This window comes from Bacillus rossius, chromosome 6, assembly GCF_032445375.1.
Source record: "Bacillus rossius redtenbacheri isolate Brsri chromosome 6, Brsri_v3, whole genome shotgun sequence".
NCBI classification, from domain to species: domain Eukaryota; kingdom Metazoa; phylum Arthropoda; class Insecta; order Phasmatodea; family Bacillidae; genus Bacillus; species Bacillus rossius.
In genome coordinates, this window is record NC_086334.1 from 83,470,603 (window position 1) to 83,497,187 (window position 26,585).

General features: G+C 35.5%; 2 protein-coding genes and 1 long non-coding RNA gene across 4 annotated transcripts in view; 2 read left to right on the forward strand and 1 right to left on the reverse strand.

Moving 5' to 3' along the window:
* The window catches only part of LOC134533340 (multidrug resistance-associated protein 1-like), a 180,125-nt gene extending 154,874 nt beyond the window's left edge, over positions 1-25,251 (reverse strand). For both annotated transcript variants that reach the window (XM_063370863.1, XM_063370862.1), the window contains exon 1: positions 25,138-25,251. The gene's annotated coding sequence lies outside the window, so the exon portion shown is untranslated. The remainder of the gene's footprint in view (positions 1-25,137) is intronic.
* Positions 1-26,222, forward strand: LOC134533341 (uncharacterized). Its single transcript, XR_010075313.1, has 2 exons — positions 1-616; positions 25,645-26,222. It is a non-coding gene; the product is annotated as an uncharacterized LOC134533341 (long non-coding RNA).
* LOC134533339 (uncharacterized) overlaps positions 1-26,585 on the forward strand; it is a 176,104-nt gene that overhangs the window by 126,095 nt on the left and 23,424 nt on the right. The gene's annotated exons all lie outside the window — the stretch shown is intronic.

Genomic DNA, 26,585 nt, shown 5'->3' on the forward strand with positions numbered 1-26,585 from the left:
TTGAAAGTGAAAAATTCATAAAATAAAGTGAGATACTTTAAAATGACATTCCCCTGTAAATTCATAAAGATACTTCAATATTATAAATTTTGGTTTAAAATAAGGGAAACTAATACTTTCAGGTCTGCTGCAACATTTTAATTGTCTTACAAATTATAATTTACTTTTAGATCTGTGAAGAATAGAGTAATTTGTAATTTATTAATAAAATATTATAAAGAATTTTGGATTTAAAGAAAATATAATTATTTAGCACATTTTATGTTTTTGCTATAGTTGTAAAACTATGACAAAGTACATGAGCAGAAGAAAAAAAACAGCAATATAAACAATAATGCTTTGACAAAGAAACTCAATAGATGCTTTCTTGAATGGTATGGCCAGTCAAAACATTTTCATTTGAGCCAATCATGCTCATGCGCTTCTTTCCAAGTCATTCTTACTGCCTGCCCCTCCTTACTTCACCCTCTCCCTTCACACCTTCCCGATGCTTCTGGTATTCCTAGCCACTACTCCCCCCCCGCTGTATGAACGAGCTGTCAAAACTGCCACAGCGACTGACTTCCTCAACGTCATCAGCACAGAACCTCCGAACCTGGCGGATGGCCTGAACAATGTGAGTTAAATCTGCATGGGCTCTGCCTGAGTACAAGAAAAAAGTCAAGTATAGTTCTTCAATGTGATTAGTGACAAAAGTTCAAGTTTAGAATTCAATATATTTAATAATGATTGCCAAAGACTCTAAGTAAAAAAAAGTGCATTGTTGAACATTGCCTAAATTTTGTAATAGTAATTCTTTTGTTAGTAAAAATAATTTTTTTTTTCTTTCTGTTCGAATGATTGTAATACACGTCAAGCTAATCTTTCGGTCATTATTCACGACATGGGTTAGCACTCTTAGATAGTCCCTAGTAGATGAAACACAGCTGTCTTTTATCATGTTGGACTCACATCCAAATGTGAGAATACCCTTTTCTTTGGATTCATGCTGATTATCAATACACTACGTTTATCTGCAAAAACGGTGGGCTCATTCCTTGAACACATCAAACCTAAACCCAATATTTATGATGTTATTTATTTCACACATATTTGAAGTTTCACTTACAAATACAAAATGGTTAACACACAAACCCTGAAGTGAATACATTTCCATGCTAAAAAAAATTACATTCGGTCATTGATACTTAAGCCATAAATTTACTTTCAACTGATGTATAGTGTGTGACATGCTCTCTGCTAAAAATATTTTAACTAATTTGCGTAATATTTTATTGTTCATAATTAATTTGTTATCCCATTTCTTTTCTTTGCATAGGCATTAAAGTATTTTGATTGTGCTAAAATAAAAAGTAATTAATCATTTTTAATTTTGGTTATGTTTTACATATATATAGTAATACGTATTTTATAAATTATTCTATTGTTCTATAGGTTTGTTTTTGGCTCTTAACACACGCAACACTTGGTTTGGACAAACTTAAAAGTTCCATAAGGTTTGAATGAGAGAAAGACAGCAATGGTACACTTTGGCACCCTGAAGTATTTTTTTTTGGTTGTGTATCTAAGAAAAATGTCGCTGGAAAACCTATCACGTAGGTGCATGGCAGCACAGCAATACCTGAGAAGCTTCGCTAGGCGCTTTTCAGCCACCCAATCAGAACTATCAATGATGTGGTGTGACGTGAATTGCCAGACTTGCAGAGAACAATTTTCGGTAACACACCTTCCATATATGGTTAAGTATCTGGTTCTGGGTTGTGATTGGCCAGGCTGACCACGGGGTTGTCTCCCTTTGTTTCTAACTCTGTAAAGGAAGGTAACTGTGTGGTGCAAGCGAGTTGTTGCTCGATTGTCTCAGTGTGCGGCTGTGTCGTCGGCAACTCATGAATTTCTGATGAGAATTGCTTAAGAGACAATGTAATGCCTGCTGGTCTAGGCTAGGCCGAGTTTCAACAGTTTTGTTTGTTAGTTGTAATTTCAGACTGAATTTAATCAGAAATTTGACTCCGGGCATCAGCCCAGAAAGACTTCCCCCCCCCCCCCCCCCCCCCACCCTGCCCACCCCAACCACAGGATAATTATGCGGGATAACGTACCTAGTTAAGTAATCTTAACTATGGGACTTCATTTTTTTATATCGAGCGGCATGAAGCTAATCAACTGGAAGTGTTATTGGTAACTTTGTCTTTCTTTGAAAAAAAAAAAACTTTTCAATTAACAAATTTTGATCAAAAGACTAAACTGTCATTGGGACCACATGTATGTTGAGTTTTTTTTGAAGAAAAAAAATAAACATAGGAAGTTTAAACTTTTATTTTTCAAAATAAAAACTTTTCCAAATAACTAAATTTGGTTAAAAGAAGTAATTTGAAAATAATATTAAAGTTCTTGCATACAAAAATCAGGTTTTCAAGTAATTTGTTACTATTTTGGGTTGTTGTGTCGGGCCAACCAGGAATGTAACAAGTGGTGTTAAGCCTCTTGAATACATTAAACCCCCTCAATGTTTGTGAATTTAATATATATATATATATATATATATATATATATATATATATATAAATTTTAATTTTTTTTTGTTACTATAGCTTTTAAAGAAATATTTTAGCATGTATTTAGCACTTAAAGTAATAATTTCTTTACAAACTTTTAGTTGTAAGCAAATATCACATTCAGTTCTCAAAGTAATTTACCTTCCCTAAAATAGTGTAAAAAGGAACTTTTTAGTTTACAAACGTGACTAAAAAGTGACAACCATTTGCAAAAGGGTTAAAAAAATAAATAAAAAAAGTTAACATAAATAATGAACAAATAGTTCTTCTAAAAAAAACTAATAATGTTACAAATTGATATTTATATATATATATGTATGTGTATATATTGTGCGTGTATATAAAAAGAATAACCAAGCTCTGAAACAAAATGGTAACAATAAAGTCTTATTATTAACCTTATTTTTTGTACATAAGTTCATGTTGTATTATTTTTTCTGAGATAATTATAATTTTATTTATTTATTTATTTAAAATTGTGACATGTCTACCAACAGCTAAGGCCATAGTGGTAGACACCATACATATATACAAAGAGGTTACAAAGACACATGGACAAACATAATACAAACTGGACAACAACAAAAAAAAAATGGTAAATACATAATACAAAAAAAATAAAATTATATATATATATAATACAAATATCACGGAAACTAAAATACAATGAAGTCAAAAAATATAATAAAATATTAGAAGTTAGATAAGATGTTCTTAAGGCAAATTTTTTTGTTGGTTTGATCAAAATGATTAACAAGTTTGTTATAATTAGAAATCAATCTATATAGTAAATCATTCCTTTTATTGAAAGTACATAAAAAAGGTGGTTTGCGACAAAGGAAGAAATTTTAATACCGGTTGATTCTAGGACATAAGGACAATTAAGGTAATTATAATAACAATTATGAATAAATAGAGCATCAAGAACATTTCTTCTATCCTTAAGTGATCCTAGAAGACTATTTAAGTTGATTGAACTATTGGTTTTTTGTATTATATAGTGGCCAAGTTTCATTTGAATTTTGTCCAATTTCCCAATGTCAGTTAAATTTAAATTATTCCAAATAATAGAGCCATATTCAAGTTTAGATCTGATTAAAGACATGAATAAGGATAAAACTGAATCAATATTAGTAGAATGAAAGGTGATGTACTTGATGAGACCAAGAATTCTATTAGAGTGACAAATAAGTGAATCAGTATGTAAATGAAAGAATAATTTAGAATCCAAAAGTACGCCAAGATCTTTAACATGTTTAGTTATTAGTATGGGAGAATTGTCAAGGTTGTACCTATAACAGATAGGATAGTATTTTCTAGTAAATGATATAATGGTAGTTTTATCTTTATTAAGCTGTACCAAATTTGTGTTGCACCAATTTGCCACTGCAGAGATGTCGGATTGAAGAAGATAGCAATTATGATACGAAGATATTTTTCGATAGATCTTTAAATCATCAGCGAATAGAGTCCCAGTAGAGTAATTAAGTTGAAGAATAATGTCATTAATGAAAATATTAAATAATAGGGGAGAAAGAGAACCACCTTGAGGAACACCAGAAGGTGCAGTATATAGAGTTGATTTTATATTCTTTATTGCAACAAAGAAATTTCTGTTTGTTAAATAGCTAGTAAGCCAATTTATATATTTGTCACTTAGTCCAAAAGAAGAGCATTTAGAAAGAAGAATTTGATGATTTACAGTATCGAAAGCTTTGGCCAAATCAAAGTAGCAAGCATCAACTTGACCACGAGTGATAACTTCAGAGTAAATTGGATTTAAGAACGACACTAAATTCGTTGTGGTGGTTTTTCCAATTCTAAAACCATGTTGAGCCTCAGTGAAACAAGTTTTTAGATTAAAATTAAGATGTTTACATATAATTTTATCGAAAATTTTAGCAAACCCATTCAATAGTGAGATTGGTCTATAGTTAGAAACATCAAGCTTGTTACCCTTCTTATGGATAGGAATAACCTTGGCAGTTTTCCATTTAGTGGGATAAATACCACTAGAGATACTAATATTAAAAATATGTTGAAGAATAGGTGCAAGAATAAATGCGCAACCTTTAATTATAAAATTGGGAATATCGTCAGGACCAGTTGAGAGAGAGGACTTTAAGGATTTTATACTCCAAAGAACAAGACTTTCAGAAATGAGTAACATGGGTATGAAGTGGTTATTTGAGGAGAAGGTAGATGAATAATTAATTTTGGTAGGAGTTAAATAGACACTAGCAAAATAGTCTGCAAAGCTGTTGGCCATCAGCGAAGAATCATTAGTTACAGAGTCATTAATTTTAAGTGATAATTGTTGATCATAGCCTTTCCTCATAATCCTAACATAATTCCAGAATTTTTTTGGGTTATGTTTATTTTATTATTTATATTTTCTAACCAATATTTTTTATCTCTAATTAACAGTTTTTTTACCTCTTTCCTAAAATGTGCAAACATTGAATAGTAATGAGGGTTCAAATTTCTTTTATATAATTTATCATAATGTTTTTTTAATTTTAATAATGTTATGAGTTGTTTAGAATACCAAAAAGGAAACCTGGATTTACAATTTGCAGAAGTCGGAATATACGTACATATTTATGAGTTCATGCATAGTGGATGTTAAGTGATCCACCATAGTATTTACGTCATAAGTATTATTATAGATAACAGACCAATCATGATTTTTCAATGCAGTGATTAGACCAAGAAAATCACCCTTTTTATAATTTAAAAACACAGCAGAATCACTTTGAACATTAGATACTATTTCCAATTTGAAGTTTACAGAAAGTGCTGGATGATAAACATCTTCTTTAACAAGATAATCAAGAGCGTTATTTATAGTACATAGATCTAAGTTAGTGAAACAAAGATCCAGTAGACGAGTAGGAGGTTGAGTATAGTTAAACTGATTCAAACCCAAAGTGGTTACAAAACTGATTAACGCAAATGCTTTAGATTTTATAGAATTTTGAGTAATATTTGAAGTGTGAAAGTGAGACCAATCAACTCCAGGTACATTAAAATCTCCTAAGAGTAAAATGTCATCTTGGAAATTTTTTAATTTTTCCTCCAGATGTGTAAAATAAAGAGCATAAGTTTCTGGAGTAATTTGAGGTGGTAAATAAATATTACCAAGTGTTAAATATTTTTTACGATTGGTTCTAATTTTAACCCAAATGGCTTCTATTCCCAAATGGTCGTATTCATGAGTAATAAATACATTTTTGAATTTATTTTTATTTACTGCAATTAAAACACCGCCTCCTCTATTCATTAGTGTTAAAGAAGGGTCTCTATCGGTTCTAAATACGTGATAAGAATCATTAAAATAGTGCGAGTTTATAGACGTTGACGTAAACCAGGTTTCAGTGAGACAAATGATATCATAGTTTGTATGTAAAATATTATTTGAAAATTCAATTGCTTTAGTCCTGAGTCCTCTCACATTTTGGTAGAAGATTACCCACTCTTTGGGAGAAACAGCCACAAATAAAGATTTATGGAGCTCCTCCGGGCTCCTGGGAAGGATTAGACGCAGATAAGTTCAACTCAGACATAAGTGTAGTCGTCGAAGCAGACGCCGACGCAGATGTAATCTCAGGATTGACGTTGGCCCGTCCAGAAGCAGACGTAGATCCATTATTAGTGATTTGTTCAGGATGCAGTTTCCCGTAAAAAGGACTGATCAGGCATCCACTGGGCCAGAAAACAATGTTATTTATTCTCACAAAGTCTTCTTCAAGCACAGAGATATGAAATGATGAGTAAGTGTTAAATTTGGTACGCAGTTTATATTTTTAAATATTTTTGCAGCATTATAATCAAAGTTAAGTTAAAAACACTAGAGAAAATTTTAGTCATAAATACACTACATTTAAAAAATAACCGCTGAACCTTTATTAGTAGAAAGAAATTATGTCTGAAAAAAATTGTCTGTTTTAAGCAGTCATAGCAACATTCTAATCTAATGACATTTCAAAATTGAGTAGATTAATTCCACAGTTTCCTTAAACAACACTGACATTATTTCTCAATATTTTGGATGAATAAAGGATAATAATTCCAAAAAACCACAAGTACGTATGTATTAAGTTACCATACAGTTGTCATTTTAATGTAATTGGTATTATTCTGTATCATGTATCCAAGTTTATTCCTTGATCTTGATGTCATGATTCGGTATGATTGATCCTGTGGTATATGATGCTTGCTGTTTTAATTTAGTACGTTGAAATATCCTGGACATAACAAAAATATTATAATACAAACAATGTTAGGAAGTAAAAAAATTTCATTTTCAGATTATTATTTGATTTAATAATGCTATTGTAATTCATTGTTACATCACAATTTTTGTTATATTCAGGATTCTTCGATGTACTAAATTAAAACAAGCATCAGTTCTTCTGAGCAACTGCCTTTTTTTTTTTTTTTTAATATTACACTTGCATCTTAAAATAATTTGTTTGCAGCACTTTTTCTTTCTTCTTCCTCTTATCTAAAACACTTAACCTTCTCTTCATCAGTTAAAATATAGATGCTCTTTCTTTTATCAAGTTTCTCTATTTTATTTCCTCTTCTTAAGCCTCTAATTCACCTTAGCCATAAATAATAACCGAGTGAATAGCATATCATGAAATCAAGCAATTATTTAAATAACACAAGCATGTATCAAGTATCTTCATGAGTATCATTACAATAACTATAATAAAATTCTCTTTAAAAGCAAATTTGGATTTATAACTACACAAAAGAACACATTCACTATTCTATAATAGCAAAAAAATTACAAAAAAAAATCACACATAACAAATGACAACAGTTATTTAAATAGTAGACACATGGTTATGGTCTCCACTTGACATTTATTGCCAAATGAACTTTTTATTGAAGATAATAGACTAAACAAAATATTTTTTTTTTAAATTAGCTTTACATTTATGTAGTACATGCAGCATTTTGGGACTGGCAAAAATTGAGAAAAGTAACTTCAATCAATATTTAGTGACCAAAAAGGATTTTTTAAAAATAAAGTAAGAGACTTTCAATGAAAAAAGTGACCTACTTTGATACCTGCACATTATTTCCTCATTTTGATAATATTTAACAAAACAAAATCTTAGATCAAAATGTCAATAAACAAGTGTTGTGGAGAAATATTTCCAAGTTTATTGTAATTGCAGTTAATTTAATCAGGGTCACATAATAATAATAATACTAATACTAATAATTTAAGTAAAAAAAATATATTGAATACGCTGAATTTTGGGCTACAGCTGCCAGGGATTTGTTTAATGAATTTCCATTGTGCTGAACAGAAATTATGTGTATGAAACAAATAAAATAATTTAACAAAATTATTGTTGCTTTATTTTTGGTCATGAATTTGATGATCATCAGAATCATCAGAAAGAACATCCACGTCTATTACTGAACAATTTTCTGCATTTACACATTCCCGGTCACTTCTGTCGAGGTAGACAGCTGAGGCTCACTAGAGCCTCGTTCGGGGGCTTATTTCTCTCGGCTACTTTTTGCTTCATTTGATACCTATGACACTTCTCTGCATTTTTAATTGCTTCTGCTCAGGCAATTTTGCTTGTTTTCTTTCTTTTCTCCAACATAACTTGTTTTTGCTAAGGCATTTTGCCATTAATGGCTCCAATATCAAAGTTAGTAACTTTATAGTTATTCCACCGAACTAACACTACTCACTTCTCACTTGCAAGCAAATTAAAGTTTAAATCACGCAAATTGGTGTATTACTTTCGGAGTTGCAGTTTTCACGGACTTCAATTTGATGCTCCCCACCAATGCTGATTGGGTCATCATTGCAAATGTTAACCGGGTGAGTTGTACACAATGACCACAAGCAAAGTCTGCTCTACAAAGATATATTTACTTCAACTCTGTAGCTTTCATAGTTAATGAGTTTTAAATGGTTTCGAATCCTCAGATGACATGACGCCCAACCCAAAATTAAAGACATACAGGAAATTCATGTCAAAAATATTGTTTTAGTCAATACCCAGCTGCGCTCTGCTAGCGAAATTTAATTTTATGTTTGTGTACGTATAATTTCAGCAAGTAATTTATATTTGGATAACAAACTGTTGATAGCAGGGCTAAGCAAATTTATTCTTTTAAAACATTTTTAGTATCTGACTGACCATTGTGAAGTTCATATGTAAATAAGCCATCATTTAGAACTGCAATTGATTTATCATTGATATACTCAGTTTTGTAAAAACAAAAACCTCCAGAATATTTACAAGACCAGCTACTTAATGATAGTATTGAATAATGAAATAGATCAGCATGTGCTGTATGTGAGAAAATTGTATTGAACTGTTTCTTTAAAGAAGATTCAACAGCGATTATAACTATCGCAAATAGCTAACATTGGTGCAACGTAATAATACTTTTAAAAGGAATACTGAAAAGTGACAGTTGATTTGTAATTTGGTGTGAATTATCAAATCAAGAGACACACCCTCATGTATTCAAGAATTTTAACAACGTACAAAGTATCGCAGAGAGTTCTGAGCATCAGTTATGACTCCCTAGTTCCAGTGCGACCTCTGGTGAACCAAAATTTTTAGATATTTTGATGATTACTGTTCTGGACTGCAGAAGAGAGTTCAAATTCCATTGCTACTGTCTTGACGAAAGATAAAACCCGAAAGAGGACGACGACTGATATATTCCAATCTGTGCATACATTATGCATGTTATTCCAATGGTATGTAAATAGTGTGTTCTTATTTGTTAAATAAAGTGTTTATTGTGTAGATTGGACATATTAGAATCTAAATTTAGGGCTTACTCTGCTAATATTTGATATTTACAACTTAATTTAACTTATAAATATTTTATTATTATTGTAAATTAACGTAACTTCACTTTCTATAGTTTTGTGCAACTTTCTATTCTTTTCGTATATGAATTATAACTTTAAATAATTTCAGAGGAAACCTGTTTGTTAAAAAAATCTCGAATAAATGTTCATATTTATTTATTAGCCTTAGCAATATTAACTTTATTTGATTTCTGAAGTCATATGATATTAAAAGATTGTACACCTAATGTTTTGACGTCGCCCCAAGTGCTCCTCCCAATCGCTTAGGGCGTTGTTGCACATTGCCACCTCTTTGCCCCGATGTGCACGTGCGTGGAAGAGTGTTGAAGGAAAGGAAAGAGGTGTGGGAACGCAGGCAGTGTGGGGAGCGGGATTGTCGTATCGCCAGTATCGCAGGAGTGGCGAGTGTTGCTGTGGACGGCTGGAGACGCGTGCTCGCGGACGCAACACGGCGAGGAACTCCTCAGGTTCGTCATCTCGTTCCACTGCGGTACTCTCCGGGCCAGCGACACACCTGCGCTAGGCTTGATCCCCCGGGCCACCTACCACCCATCTGAGCTGCCGGGATTTCTACCCCCACCGGCGATATCAGTTTATATACACACACACACACATATTCACTTTTAAATATAAAAATTGGGATGCTATAATCTGTAACATTGCTAAACGCATGTTTCAGTATGTAGAAGAATATTTGTTTTAAATAATGTAAATTTAAAACATGAAAGTTCATTGTCACACCTGGTAAGATTTTTTGTTTGGAATCATTGATGTATGGGAAATTATATATATATTCAGATAACCTGGATTCTACATTACTAGTTTATTTAATAGTTGACCTTAATTTTGATAAATAGTTGGTAAAATATACTGCTTTGATCTACTGGTGCCTTGGGATAACTCATTTACATGTATTTTGAGATATTGAGTAAAGTTAACCTATTATACGAAACATAACCATTTGTTTGCACTGTAAATGAAAATGTGCACATAAACATAGTTCATACCCATTAATTTTCTTCAGAGCCAAAATGAATACAATGTTATCATTAAAACATTAAAAGAGTAACAACAATAAGAACATCTCCCAAAGCATCATATAACCACCTTTAAGTTATCAATGTTATGAAGATGTACTGCTAAATGAAACACTAGATATGATTTGGTTTGGTTTGTGAGTGTAGTTTCTTAGCTTTCATTTGGTCACAAGAAGTTGGTTTAGCACATTGTGGCATTACTTTAATCCAGAAAATGCCTTGGATCTTTGTGCTCAGACACAAGTATTATGGTATCATCATCATACTCAAATACAATAATGTTAATAACCTATAAAACTTGTAAATGTATTTCACAGGATGAACAAAATTACATATTGTGGTGATATTGGTTTTAACCTCTTAGCAACCTCTTTGCATGAACATTGTTTAACCTTCAATATTACCTCTTATTCAAATCTATGTATTAATTCATGTAAATATCTAAGTCATGTTTTGTGCTTAATAAAGCATTAGTTTCTGAAGATAAGGTTTATTATGTCAATTTATTAAGCACATTCTATCAAGAAACATTTAATACAAACAATGGACAAGTATTTCAAGCCCGAGAGATTTGAAGCAGATCACACAACTGGGAAAAGCTCCTCACAATGGAATCACTGGAAGAAAACATTCGAAGTCTTCACAGCATCAATCAAGGCTTCTGAAGCTGATAAGCTGTTACTACTCTACAATCATGTGAGTCACAGTATATACGAACTTATTAGCGAATGTACTTCTTATGCGTCTGCAATCGAAAAGCTAGATTCACTCTTTATTAAACCTAAGAATGAAATATTTTCAAGGCATAAACTAATGAGCCGACACCAGCAACCTGATGAAAATGTAAATCAATTCTTACAATCTTTGCGTCTCCTTAGCTCTGACTGCGAGTTCAAAGATGTTAAAGCAGCGGCTTATAGGGACGAATACATTAGAGATGCATTTATAAAAGGTCTCTCATCGAACAGTATCCGACGTTTGTTAGAAAACGCAACTCTTAGCCTGGATGAAGCATTTGCAAAAGCACGATCATTAGAATCAGCTCATATAATTTCTGAATTCTATATTCCTAGCCAGACACCTTTAGCCTCAACTGAGCCGGTTCAGCAACCAAATTCTCCTGTAACCGCAGCCAGCAGTAGTCAGAAATGTTTCTTCTGTGGGTTCCCTCGTCATCCTCGTTCTTCCTGTCCAGCGCGAGAAGCTACATGCAAACTCTGTGGTAAGAAAGGCCATTATGCAAAAGTCTGTAGGTCAATTAAGCCCAAAGATCGTACTGCCGCCTTACCTGACTCTCCTCAAGACACAGATGACTTCTAAACTGTTGCTTGCCTTCCTGCTAAGTCTCTGGTTTTCCCTACTAACCAATCTAATCGTAATCGTAAGACCAAACCAACATCTTTCAAAACATCAGCTGCTTCTCCAACTAGCCTTTCCAAAACCATTGTCAAACTGAAAGTAAATGGTTTTCCAGCTGAAGGGCTAATAGACACGGGGAGTTCGGAGAGTTATATAAATGATGGTTTTGTCTCCAAACATAAATTAAAACAATATGCTACGTCATCTGAAGTAGCTATGGCATCGTCCTCTTTGGCCATGCCTATAAAAGCTTATTGTTCCGTAGATTTACAAATCTCGGACAATATATACAGAAAAACAAAGCTTAACGTTCTAAACAACTGTTGCGCAGATGTTATATTAGGGCACGATATCTTTAAGTAGCATTCCACTCTGTCGATAGTTTTTGGTGGTAATAAACCTGAACTGCAAATCAGTAGCTTAGCATGTGCCAAAGTCGGTCCGGCCACCCTCTTCGAACACTTAACACCAAATTGTAGACCTATCGCGATCAAGTCCAGACGACACTCAAACGAAGACGAAAAATACATTCAATCCCACATAGAAAAACTTCTCTCTGACGGTGTCATTGAAGAAAGCAACTCGCCCTGGAGGGCGCAGGTACTAGTCGTGAGTGGAACACATCGAAAACGTATGGTCGTCGACTATTCTGACTATAAACCGATACACGATGTTAGACACTTACCCAATCCTTTCCATAGAGAAAATAGTTTCCGATGTAGCTAAATATAATATCCACAGCACAATAGATCTCAAGAGCGCATATTATCAAATACCAATAAGGGTTGAAGACAGGCCGTACACCGCCTTGGAGGCAGCAGGAAAACTCTGGCAATTCAAACGTATACCAATGGGCGTCACCAATGGAGTGTCTGCGTTCCAGAGGAAGATGGACGAGATCAAGACCAAAGAAAGACTACAAGGAGTTGACATCTACTTGGACGATGTGACGGTGAGCGGAAAAGACCAATCTGAACACGACTCCAATCTACGAAAATTTTTAGACGTCTGCAAGAAATATAATTTAACCATTAATCAAGAAAAATCCCATTTCAATTTGAAGTCTCTTAAGCTCCTCGGTTATCTCATCGAAAACAATATACTCAAACCAGATCCCGACAGACTTAAGCCACTGATTGATTTCCATATCCCTAGAAACAAAGCATCCTTGCAACGAGCACTAGGGATGTTCGCTTATTATTCTAAATGGATTCCAAAATTTTCAGATAAAATACGTAGATTAGTGAACTGTAAAGTATTTCCTATGGCCCCTGAACTAATCCAAGACTTCAACAATTTACGGAACTGCATAGTTAAATCCTTCGTCGTTAACGTAGAGGAAGACATCCCATTCTGCGTCGAAACAGATGCCTCTGACGTCGCCATCGCCGCCACTCTGACTCAAAACAAGAGTCCAGTAGCCTTCTTCTCGAGAACCCTCACTAAGAGCGAACAACACCATTCAGCTGTCGAGAAGGAAGCTTATGCGATCATTGAAGCCCTTCGGAAGTGGAGGCATTACTTGATAGGAAGAAAGTTTCAACTTATAACCGACCAGAAGTCTATTTCTTACATGTTTAACATTCGGCATCCTGGTAAAATCAAGAACGAAAAATTTACAAGATGGCGGTTAGAACTTGCTCCTTACAACTATGACATCATCTACAGACTGGGGAAGGAGAACGTGGCGGCTGACGCTCTCTCTAGGACTTGCGGCTCGCTCCATACCTTCGACAGACTTGTCCACTACCACAAGGCTTTGTGTCACCCAGGGATCACCCGGATGGCTCACTGAGTGAAGAATCAGAACCTTCCCTACTCCATCGACGAGATACGCCGAGTCACGTCTTCCTGCAGAACATGCTCCGAAATCAAACCTCGCTTTCACAACAAGCGGAGCACCCTCATCAAGGCCACCGCACCCTTCGAACGGCTCAGCGTTGATTTTAAGGGACCATTACCATCCAACACTCCTCGGAAATATCTGTTAACGGTAGTCGACGAGTACTCCAGGTTCCCTTTTGCCATCCCTTGCAACGACCTATCCTCCACAACCATCATTCAAGCACTAAATCAGATCTTTACACTCTTCGGATATCCTTCATACATTCACACAGACAGAGGCACATCCTTTATATCCAGAGAACTTCAATCATTCCTACATTCCAATGGAGTTGATACTAGTCGTACTACACCATACAATCCGTGTGGAAATGGCCAAGTAGAACGTTACAATGGGATAATATGGAGAACTGTATCGCTGGCGCTGAAAACGAAGGGACTCGTGATAACGCAGTGGGAGAAGGTGTTACCTGAAGCGTTGCACTCCATCCGCACACTGCTCTGTACTGCTACTAACGCTACACCCCACGAACGTATGTTCTACCATAAGAGAAGGGCCAGTTCTGGAGTTACTCTTCCTTCGTGGCTTACTACACCAGGGAAAATTCTAATGAAGAATCACGTCCGTCAGAGTAAATATGACCCCCTGGTGCAAGAAGTAACTCTGCTTGAGGCGAACCCTCACTATGCTCTGGTTCAACTTCCAGATGGTAAGGAGACAACAGTCAACCTCAGGCATCTTGCTCCTGCAGGGGATATTGTCAACAATGAACCTAACTTAGAAGACGTGAATTTTCCAAACCTCGCTGATGATCCTAATCAACACACTGAAGCATCTGAAGACACCCAGCTGAACCTCACTCCAGAAGATTCACCTGCGAAGAACATGAATGATCAAGACCTACCTCAAGTGAACCCAATTCGGACTCCACCCAGATCTCCTCCCAGACCTCAACCTCCACTCCGGAGATCTTCCCGCACCACTAGACCTTCTGAATATCTCAAGGACTATGTCCTTAAATGAAGAGGGGGCGAATGTGGTGATATTGGTTTTAACCTCTTAGCATGAACATTGTTTAACCTTCAATATTACCTCTTATTCAAATCTATGTATTAATTCATGTAAATATCTAAGTCATGTTTTGTGCTTAATAAAGCCTTAGTTTCTGAAGATAAGGTTAATTATGTCACATATGTTAGACTAGACTACATACTTTTCTTGAGCTATCAAATTATGTGATGCGCCAAATGACAACAAGACACTAGCCGATGTAAACATCCTAAAATGTGTTGTTAATTTTTAGGTCTGTACTAGAATAAGTAGCTTAAAAATGAAGTTTCAAAAGGTGAATGAACATATGGAAAACATAATTGCATTTCTGGTACAGAATACAAACCATACTAAAAAATGACATTAAAATTCTTATATTAACTAATAACATTTAACTGATTAAAAAAAATATCAAAATAAATACATAACACAAAAAAAAAGTACAAAAATTACCAGTAATAAATACTGAAAAAGGATTTAATGTACAAATTTTGCATAATAATGTGAAAAAAATTTTTTAAAAATTCTATACACTAATCCCCCACTTAGCATGACTAATGTGTTTCTAAAAATCAGGGTTGGGAATAAAACAGTTTTTTTTTTAAAAATTAAAAAAACATGTTTTTTTATTGTTTTAAACTGTTTTCTTTTGTTTTAAACAGTTTGACATGTTTTAAAGAGTTTTTTTAAGTTTAACTTTTTTTGTTTTTAATATTAATTTTAATCAAAACCACCAGAATATGTTTTGCACATATGGTTTCAGCAGAAGTTCCATCAGGTGTAAGGTATATTGCTACACATTTTTGAATATGGAATTCCCTGACATTGCCCGGTTTTCCCTGACTGTAGCCATTCCGGCTATTATTAAGTACAAGGCAAAAAGTTCACCTTTCAAGGAGTACTTATTCAGTCCTGTAACACTAAAAGAGATTAAACCCCTAGTATGGTGGATGGCTTTGGAGAAAAGTACTCATCATGCAACTCTGAACCTGGCACATCAGTTACACAGTGCAGTGGCTTCGTCAGCTGGTATTGAACGTCTTTTCTCCACAGTCGGGTTTGTGCATAGTACTGTAAGGAACCGGCTAGGAACAGAGAAGGCTGCCAAACTTGTAACTGTTTTCCGTGCACTTAACTAACAAAAACATATTTTAATTAGGTTAGATGAACTTAGTGGAACTGGCACCCTAAAAGGTATGACTGGTTTGACCCCAAGCAGTGCTGGTATTTTATGTTTACGTGAGGAATGTGTTTCACTTCAAAACTTCTCATCCTAGTCTGGATATTTATCACAATTGGTGACTTACAATGAGACAGTGATGCTTGCGATGAAAATGTCAATATTCAGTTTTCGTTTTCGTAAGAAATAAAACTTTTTTTAAATACATATAAAAAAACATGTTTAGAACAGAATGTTTTAAACATTGTGTTTTAAACTTGTTTTAATCAGAGTGTATTGTTTAAAACAATTTTGAACATATTGTTTTAAACATTTTGTTTTAAACGTGCCAACCCTGCTAAAAATGTTTGTGTTATTTAAAATTGTGAATTATGAAGCATTAGTTTCCATAAATAGCAATACTAATTTATTTAATGTGTTCCAAAATTTTTTAGGAAAATATACTTTACGTAATATAAATGCATAGAATAACAATTCATAAGATAAATATGTCACTGCGTAACAGGATATACGTGGTTATGTACTTTATCGTCAGTTGGCTGGTTGACTTGCCCGCCCGGGTGTGACCTTCAACTCATGTCGCGTACCTTTCCAAACCATCCTTTACTGACAGTAAAACCGATATAATTTTAATTTTTCAAAAATTGAAGTGCTTATTCGTGTTTTACCGCTTGGTTTACACCAATCCTGTCAAGCCAATGATTATTTTTTTCATAGCAACATTCATTTAACAACCTTTTCCATGTGAATTATCTGTTCATTTCTGTTCTGGTATCTAACGTCAAATATATTCCAGCTAGTACAACCAATAGCATCAGACTTATATAAACTTTTGATAGAGTCCTTAATTTGTACGATTGTGCGCACAGTTAACTGGCTAAAAACTAAAGTGTGACCAACATAAATGTGGCCTTCATGACAATCTGCACGCTGTAATACTTCTAGTTTAATCTCAAATACTTGAACACGATGCATTAAGCTCTCACTTGGAAGCCATGATGCCACTATGATTCCAACTTCAGGTGATTACGCATGTACAATTACCAGCAGATGAATGGGCGACGTTGCTTTTGTTTGAGTGAATTCCCTGCCACTGGCTGGACTGAGTTCACGGTCCAGTTTGTGGCCAGGCGACAACGGTACGACACGGCAGCATACGGACGTAAAAACATTTGGTCCTTTGCACTCCATAACTGCAACTTAACTTGCCATAGCTGATGTTTGTACAACAGCCGATAGCGTAGTCAGACCTGCGCGCGCATCTCTTCCCCCCTTGTATGGCTAACTGTATGCCATGGCACATTTGTTGTTTACAGAAGTTGAAACAGACATTGTGGCGTCATGCCTGACTTTTTTTGTCTGTGGAGATTTCGCGCTAACTGACATGTACAGACATGCTATTCAAGACTGGGGCAGTAAAATTAACATCGCCCTAAATGAATTCGTGCAATCTGAAGACATGCTAAATGAGGGCTTGGTGTATTGGTGTATACAAAAACAAGAAAAGAAACACATGTTCAATAACACAAACATGCCATAAAAACCAATAAAAACACACACGGAAGAAAGGGGGAGTGCAGTGTGAGAGCATTTGCAGGTGCATGCGTGTTTGATAGAGACAGAGAGAGACAAACACAAAAAAGACAGGAGAGAGAAAAGCACACACGGAAAGACATACAGAGAGACACACACTGAAAATGGACAGAGAGACTCAGAAAGTGTGCTAACTGATTGTGAATATATGTGTATTCATGCATGTGCCCATACATGTGTGTGCATGTGCATGTGTGTGTGCAATTGCATGTGATTGACTGTGCATGTGCACTTGTGCATGTGCACTTGTGCATGTATGCTTTTTTTTTTATTCATGCAAATTAAATGACTTAGGACAACATTTTTTTGTAAACTTCAAAATATTTTCAAACCCATTAGTTTTCAAAATATTATAAACACATTTATACCAAATTTTCTCTCAAATTTGCACTTTCATAAATGTCTCTCTAATTTGTTTTAAACAAGCAATGTCTGTTTTGCCATAAATTAATACAGTATTAATTAATTTTAATATACCATCGTGGTATATTGATTTTGTTTTGACAAACGATTTATGAGCTGTTGCACCTACCTCATGAAAGTGTTTTTTTTTAAAGCAAAATAGTGCCTGTGTTTTTTGTAGTAGTCAATAGTCCTATACATTTTTTTCCTGCCACCAGAATGCAAGTGTGAGAACATGAAACAAAATAAATAATTGTTTTTCAAATTTAAAATAAAAGCAAGTGTGACAGGATTTTTGTAGTTAAAGGAAAATCAAGATGAACTTAACAATAAATCTGAGACTTCAGACTAGATAAAAAAATCTTATCTGATTAAAGTTTCAGAAAAAATTGTTATAAAATTAATGCATTTCTGACTCACTAGATAATTCTATACATACTAATTAAGGTAATAGATTAATGAAAACAAAATAAGCTAGTTTTAATTCCTGTGGATAACATAGTTTGAAACAGTAAATATTGTTAGGAACGCGAGAGACCAGGCCGCGGCCCTGCCAGGCTACAGGCATCATGCGCGTATCACGTGGCTGCCATTGACGTAACCAGGGTGTCTACAAAACCAGCTCTACAAAATTCCCTGACTTTTCCCTGTTTTCCAGACCTAAATTTGTGATTTTCCATGACTTGTCTTGTAAATTGGAAAATGTTTTTTTAAAATTTTGTTTCCCTAGTTTTGGTATGGGAGTGTGCTTGTGCATGTGCGATTGCATAACAGTACCTATACGGAAACAAAAAACGTTATATATTTAACTGAACAGTACCTTCGGTGCATTGTAACATGTTTGCAAAAAATTAATACTTGAATTAAAGGCAAAGTAAACAATAGTGTACTTACCATGCAATACAAATGTTTTAACTTTCACAATACGTTTAAGCATTTCAAGCAATAAAATATTATGCATATAGATAAACAATACCATTTAAATGTAATCCCAACATTTGTACTAATCCACACACAAACATATGACCACACTGAAATAACGCAGCACTACACAGAAAAATTACTTATTCCTCAGTGTCTATTTCAGCTTCCAAACAACTTGCTTTCTTTGAAGCATCTTCCAGCAATATAGTTTTTTTTTCTTCAAGTCTTTCACAGCAACTTCAGCATACATTTCTGCCTCCTTTATGTTTCCTTGGAACAAGCATTACTGGACTCGTTAGCTTTCGCCTCTGCATACTTCACTCGAGAATTTCTGGCCGCATGAATAAGGAGTCTGTTGATAGAGTCATCTTTCACTTCACCATAGGATAGGACAGCATCATAGACGATACACAGTGCAATCAATGAGGTCTCCTTCTGATTCATCATTAAACACTCAGAATTTACAGAAAAAGCCCGTTCAATGTTGGAGTTTCCATGTGATAGAATCATGATCATCATCACGATCATCGAAGCCAACAATTTTCTGTCAGAATGTCAAGCAGAGAAGTCATTCGCCGTACTAGAAGTTTGGGATCAGCTGTGACAGAAGGATCAAAGCATGTAATTGCTCTTGTCAGTGGATAAGCTAAAGGACTACGTTCCAACAAATTTGACACCATTTTTGCCTATGCTTTGCGACAATCAAAACGGAACTCCATAATCTGAAGGTCTTTCACAGATTTTGGCAACTTCTTTAGTGCAGCACAACATAAAAACCCTACATAATTTTTTTTTAATGATTTTAGATTCTTAGTATCTTTTACATCTATAGATTTAGGACTACTTGCTGTTTTAAGTACCTCTTCTTTTACAAACCTTGTCTTATGTTGTTCAAAACAGATGTGAGAGCACTGTGCAAAAAAGGGCCAAAGGTAGTTCTGAATAAAATTCATAGAGAAAATATTCAAACTGATTGGCCAGGGTTATGAAGAATGCAAGCTTTGCTTCTAGTAGGGGATCTTTAATAGCAGCAGAAAGAGTTTTGAAACTATCAATTTTTGGAGATTTCCCTTCACCCTCTATGCCTTTCACAAAAGTATTCAAAGTGGCAAAATACTGACTGCTTTCTGTGCTACATTTGCATTAGCAAGCCAACGCACAGAACATAATTTCAATGGAAAATCTGCGGAATCTGAATGCTGATTACAGATGGCTCGTCTGGCAGGAGACATATTGAACAGGTAGTATACATTCCTAAGGAACTTGTCAATATCTCACTGTGTCTCATCAATGCCACTTTTAATAGCTCCGTGATCTGTATGAAGACCACAGCTGCCCAGTTGTATGATGACAGAAGCAGTAGGATCATCCTTCGTATGTTCCAAACTAAAATCAGTCAAAAACTTGTAATTCAAATTTGGGCCTCCATAGACAACTGAAAGATCTTTTTTTCACTGAGGGTATATAAAGATTTCTAAACTCTTTTAGTAAATCACTAGCAGTAGTACAGGCAAAGAAAGCAGACATGAGGTACCGTGTGCTCATTTCTTCTGTAACAGAATTCCAGAAACGATGTCCATTTGCTTCTGTGCCACTTTGTTCAGCCATTCATCAAAGCCCAGAACAAAGTGTTCACAACTATCAACAGTGCCTTGTAAAAGGTCTTTAAAATAAGGCGCTAAGCCATATGTAGTCAAATATCTAAGCTTGTCACGCTGTAACTTCATATTTATCGCAATCTGGCTATAAGGGAACATGTAGCTAAAAATTCCAACATTTTTAGCAGCAGCCCTCATCGATGAATGTGTAGCAATGCTCTCTAAAGTCCAGACAGTTTCAGCTTTTGTAACATCATCATTCAACAAGTATAACATTAGTCCTCTAGACGTAAAGGCAAGACTTTCCTGTGCAGCTGGCTGCATTGTTTCAACCAGTGTAGGTAAGTAAGATGATGCAGCTGATGTAAGTGGTTGCGCTACAGTTACTCGATGTGGTGAAGATGTAGACCGGGAAAAACACTCACTCTGATAGACTACAGGATCTTCTTCTACCTTTAACTGTAAAACTGCTTCTAGGGACATTGAAGTCTGACTGCTGGAGAAAAGTTTATTGTGCTTAACACTGTTCAGATGGCTTGTGATGGCTCTCGTTTCCATGTTGCTGAAACTAAAGCTTTTATTGCATATGATTCATAACGCAAAATGAGGATTTAGTATTCGTCGAATTCACGTGAACTGGCGCAGCTAGTCTTCATCGAAAACTGCCTTTTTACTACTGGTAGTCATCTTTCCTTCTTAATACTCCATAGTGAATTCAATGTCACTGCAATAAAAAAAAAATAATGCATTAGTTGAAAATAAATGTCACTGGGACGTGTGCACAAACCAATCATAAGCATGTATTTTATTGTATACATTTAACATTGTAATATTATTGTGTTTGAAAATAACACCTTTGAAACATTTGTATGGAGCTTGGAAAGTATTTATTCTATATTGAAACTGTATAAAATTAAGGAACTCTGGTTCAAAAAAAAAGTAACGCCCAAACATTTACAGCAAACTAAAAGAAGTAGATGGCCGTTTATACTTTGGTCAAAAACGTAATAAAAAAGCATTGAGCGTACACAACTAAAGTAAAACATCATTAATACGAATCTGCTTAGTACGAAATTCCAGTTTATGCGAAGTACTTTCACAGTCCCAAAAATAAAGTATGCTTTCCTACGTTATTCAGTACTTTTAATACGAAATACGGTTAATGATGTCACGTGGTTCAAAATTATCATTAATTTATTTAATTATTTTATTTGTTGGAAACACAATTTTAAATGTTTTCTCTAGTTCGGGACTTGGTTTCCCTCACGCTCAGATGTTGTAATTTGGGTCTCCGCGGGGCTGGAAGAGTGCGTCTGGGGACGCAGGCGTGACCGCGCTTCAGCCAGGCTAGCTGACGCGTTGGTTGCTGCCGTTCTAGAGAAACACGGTGCAGACTTGAAGCCAGCTGAGAACAAAATTGTGCGCACTCGCAGTGTGCAGACCAGTGTCACAATCTGGTGGACATCCCGGCGTGGGCAGTGCGCGGCCGGCTTGTTGTAATAACTTTACGTGTTTGGAAAACACAGGAAAACTTCCCGTCAGGATTTTTTCCCCGTAGGGGTTTTGCGGCCAAGCAAATCGTTTAAAAGAGACGTAAAATGTTTCCGCGGGGCTGAAATCCTGTGGAAATGCTGCCCGGCCGTGCGTCGACGTGGTAATGGTTAGGTGAGGAAACTGAAATGGCGTCCGCGTGATGCTGGAGTCCTAGCCTTCCGCAACTTCATGTTTCTTCGTAGTTAACTTTAAAATTCTCGTTTGGTGTAGTAGTTGCTCTCTTAAATAATTATTTTTAAAAACTTTGTTTTACTAACGTGTAAGGAGTTCAGAACTAAAGTTTCCTTTTTATTTTCAAGTATAAACTCTGTAATTTGTTTGTATTGGGATCCTTTTCTTTTCATGTTTATGATGACGATATATACATAAACTAAATAATTTTTAAAGTCCTTTTCGTGGTAGTGAATGTTCTTGATGATTTTAATAATGAAGTTGCGGAATTAACTAATGACGTTTAGCATCACTAAGTGGCCTGGGAGAAATGATAAGAATAAATAATAATGGAAACATAATCCCTGTATTTATGTATTAATTAAGTTATTTATTTATTGGTATTTATTGTTTGTAGAGGACATGGAAGGTTCTACCTCATTTGTCATCCTTATTTATTGTTTTTAATAAATGTATGTGTTCTATTGTTTTTAGGGTTATTTTATTTTTCTCAGTATCCTGATTTTTCAATTCTTGTATAAGAATGAGCCTACTAAAATGATTCCAGTGCCTAGAAGCTCTACGGCTAGTTAATGTTTTGATTTTATAATTTATCTGAGCTACAGTTTTAAGAAGAGAAACCCCCCCCCCCCCCCCCCCCTCCCGTTAAAGTGAGACGTGACAATATGAATTACGAAGTTGTTTTGATCCCTCAAGTAGCTTTTAACGTGTAGAAGTAAATGGTTAATACGAATTTCACCGCCGAAGTCTAAAGTAAATCACGTCTTTATAACCGTCATGTAAACAAACGTTTCTCCAAAGATATATGTATGTATCCTACAGTGCAAAATGGTTGAAAAACAAGTTTAAAAGTTCAACTCTAGTGGCGATGTTAGTAACTAAACTAGAAAAGATGTCATGTTGTAAACAGAAAACGAAAAGAACTCTATACCTTATTAATATTATTCGTCGGAAGTGTACATACGTAGAAGTTTATACAATCTATGGAAAAAAGTTCTGATATTTTCCATTGTTCATGCACGTGTGTCTTGACCTCAATTTTGAGAGTGAGTTGTTTTGTAATATAACTGTGAAACGTAAACACAACGACCTTACATTGCAAGTTAAAGTTAAAATTATCGAAGAAGTAGACAATGGAGAGAGAACGAAAACTGAAATTGCGAGAGAATTTAACATCCCGCAATCATCGTTGTCGACAATACTAAAAAATCGTAAAAAGATTGAATCGGCTTTTGCAAGTTCAAGCAGATTATCAACAAGAAAAAGAATGCGAGGTCCAAAACATCAAGAAATGGAAGCTACCTTGTTGCAGTGGTTTAAAGAAATGTGTGCAGCAAACTTGCCAATTTCTGGACCTATGATTCAGAAGACAGCAGACTACCTAGCATTGAGGTTAGAAATTTAAGACTTCAAGTTCAGCAATTGTTGGCTACAATAGTTTAAGGATCGCAACAATCTTGTTGGCAAAACTATGTGTGGGGAGTCGGCAGCAGTAGATACGACCAAAGTTAAAGATTGGATACAGACTGCTCAACCAATACTTGATCAGTACGATCAAGATGATATTTTCAACATGGATGAGACAGGTGTTTTCTATAACTTGTTACCAAACAAGACTTTGGCTGTAAAGGGTGAAAAGTGCCATGGAGGGAAACACAGCAAAGAACGTATAACTGTTTTGCTGTGCTGTAACCAAAGTGGCAAAACTAAACTTTCTCCCCTTGTTGTTGGAAAATTCCAAAAACCAAGATGTTTCAAGAATATCAGCAACCTCCCATGTGATTATGAAGTCAACTCAGCTGCTTGGGTAACCGTCTCAATTTTCCAGAAATGGTTAATCAAACTCAAAAGACGAATGGCTTGTAAAAACAGGAAAATTTTACTGCTGTTAGACATGTGTGCCGCTCACTCTTCTGCAGGACTTGAGCTGTCGCATGTGACATTGATGTACCTCCCAGCCAACACAACGAGTTTCCTGCAACCTTTGGATCAGGGTATTATCCAAAGCGTTAAGAAAAACTACAGGACTCGTCTCACTTCGTACTTGATTCGTCAGATTGAGTTAAAAATGAGGCAAACTTGAAGTGGAATGTTTTGGATGCTATGAAAAATGTTGTAATGGCATGAGATGCAGTTACACCTGTCGCCATTTCGAATTGCTTCAGGAAAGCTGGTATTGGTGGCAGTGAAGTTCAGGCTCAGGAAGAAGAGAGAGAGGATTTCAGTGTGGAAGAATGGGACCTACTTGAGAATCATCTTCAATTTCAGGAGCCATTTAGTGAGTTTGTCCAAGTTGATGACAATGTGGCAACAAGTGCAGCACTAGTGAATGATGAGCTGATGTGTCTTGACAAGGCTCAGTCTTGTGCTGTGCAGGCAAGTGTTGGAGAAATTGAAGGCGAGGACAACGAAGATGATGAAGTGTGTTCATCCTTACCAAGTAGAAAGGATGCCAACAGTGCTTTAGCCACATTGGAAAATGTTCTCTCAAATGTTGATGATGTTGGCACTGAAACACTTCTGGCCTTTGATAAGCTTTGTAATGTGGTAAACAATGCTTATAAGAAAAAAATTGTGCAAACCAGAATTGATGCTTTTTTTTAAACCAAATGTTTGAATAGAAAATGTGTTATGAATGCAAGTTTATTGAAGTTTGTACTGTATTATCATTTATTCTGTAAGTGTTGCATTGTGTTTGTTTTCTTTAGTGTTGACAAATTGTTATGCATGTAGTGAAGCCAGCTTATACAACCAACAATGTATATAATTTTCTTTATGACTGTAAATATAGGTATTTAAAGTTCAATCAATTTTTTTTGTCATTATATCCTAATAGTTTGGTTAATACAAACCCTCGTTATTACAAAGTGCTAAAATTATGGTCTCTTCAGGTTTGCAATAATGAGGTTTGACTGTATTTTTATATTCTTTCCCAGCTCTGTCGTATCATGCCAGATCTCACATACATAAAACATTACAAATAATTTTATCATAAGAACTTACCTATAATTGAAGAACCTCCATTGCACAAACAGCGAAACCAAACAATGCATGTAAACATCCATCACACCATAATGTACCAGTACAGCCTACAAAAAAATTTGTTCTCTTCTATGGTCATGTTGTTTGCGAAATAAACTTGCTTCGTAAATAGGCCTAATGCTATTCACTTTCATGTAACACACTGTGCTTCAATATACTTTAAAATAATAACATATGGGTCGATCACGGGTAACACACACAAATTCGGCTGGCATCCATTACCAAAACATAACAAGAAACTGCCTCTGGCACAGAACAAACGAAACGATCACTAGCACACCCTTTCGGAAAGTACGGTACTACGCAAATAAATTTGTTAAACGTCCTAGAAAAACGTCAACAGAAAATACTGATGCGCAAGCAAGCAGCAATTGTACATTTTAGTAAAATAATTATTAGGTGCCTTGAGATTTTCCCAGACTTTTATGAGGATAGGATAAAATTCCCTGACATTTCCCTGTTTTCCAGATTGGTCGACACCCTGATAACGCATACTACTACCACGCGTGCCTGGCCGGATTACAAGGGTCATCGCTATCTCCCCTCCCCAGCCTGCGCATCGTCCTGCCACGGCGCCGTTATCCATAGCTGAACAGCCTTGTCGTGCGGAGTAACACGACTGGACTGTTCAGGCATCGGGTTGGCCCGGGATGACGTGACTCATCATCAGCCGCTCTCGTCTTTTCGAGAAGGACGCCCCTAGGTACTCAAGCTGGGATGCTGGACTCCACAAAAGTTTTTGGGTGCGTGAGTACTTGGGGCGGCGAGGGTCCCGCAACTGAGAAAGGCAAGAGTGCCGCGGGTGCAGCGACAGTTCTTAGGGTGGCTAGAATCCCGGTGAGAGTGCGGCGACGGAGTTCGGCGAGGAGTGCGGCGAGAGTTGCATGAGGAGTTCGGCCCAGTGAGGAGTGAGGACTGTTGGAACTTGGCAGACAAGGAGTGACTTGACGATAAACATTTTTAAGTGTGAGTAATTGGTAATTTGGTCTTTTTAAGAACAACTATTTATGTAAATATTATTAATTAATAAGAACTGTAATTAAAAATAATTGGGCTATCCTTTATGAACCAAGTTCTCCCCACATTATAAATCGTAGCAATATTGCTTGGTAAAAAAATTAAGTGATTTTATTTAATTAACCAGCCTCTCAGAAAAAAATTCACACATTCATACCACTAAAAAAAAAAAAAAAAAAGATAAATGGTAAAAATACTTCTTTTGGCACATATTAAACCACAGTTCATATAATGAAAACCTTTAAATATTCTAAAGAATTCAATTTACAATCCATAGTATACGCATAAAAAATAAAAGTGATGCTTGCACAGCTGAAATGGAGGTAAAATTTTTACGTTCTATGTGTGGCTCGGCTAAGCACACAGAGAAACGTAACAAAAGACAAACAATG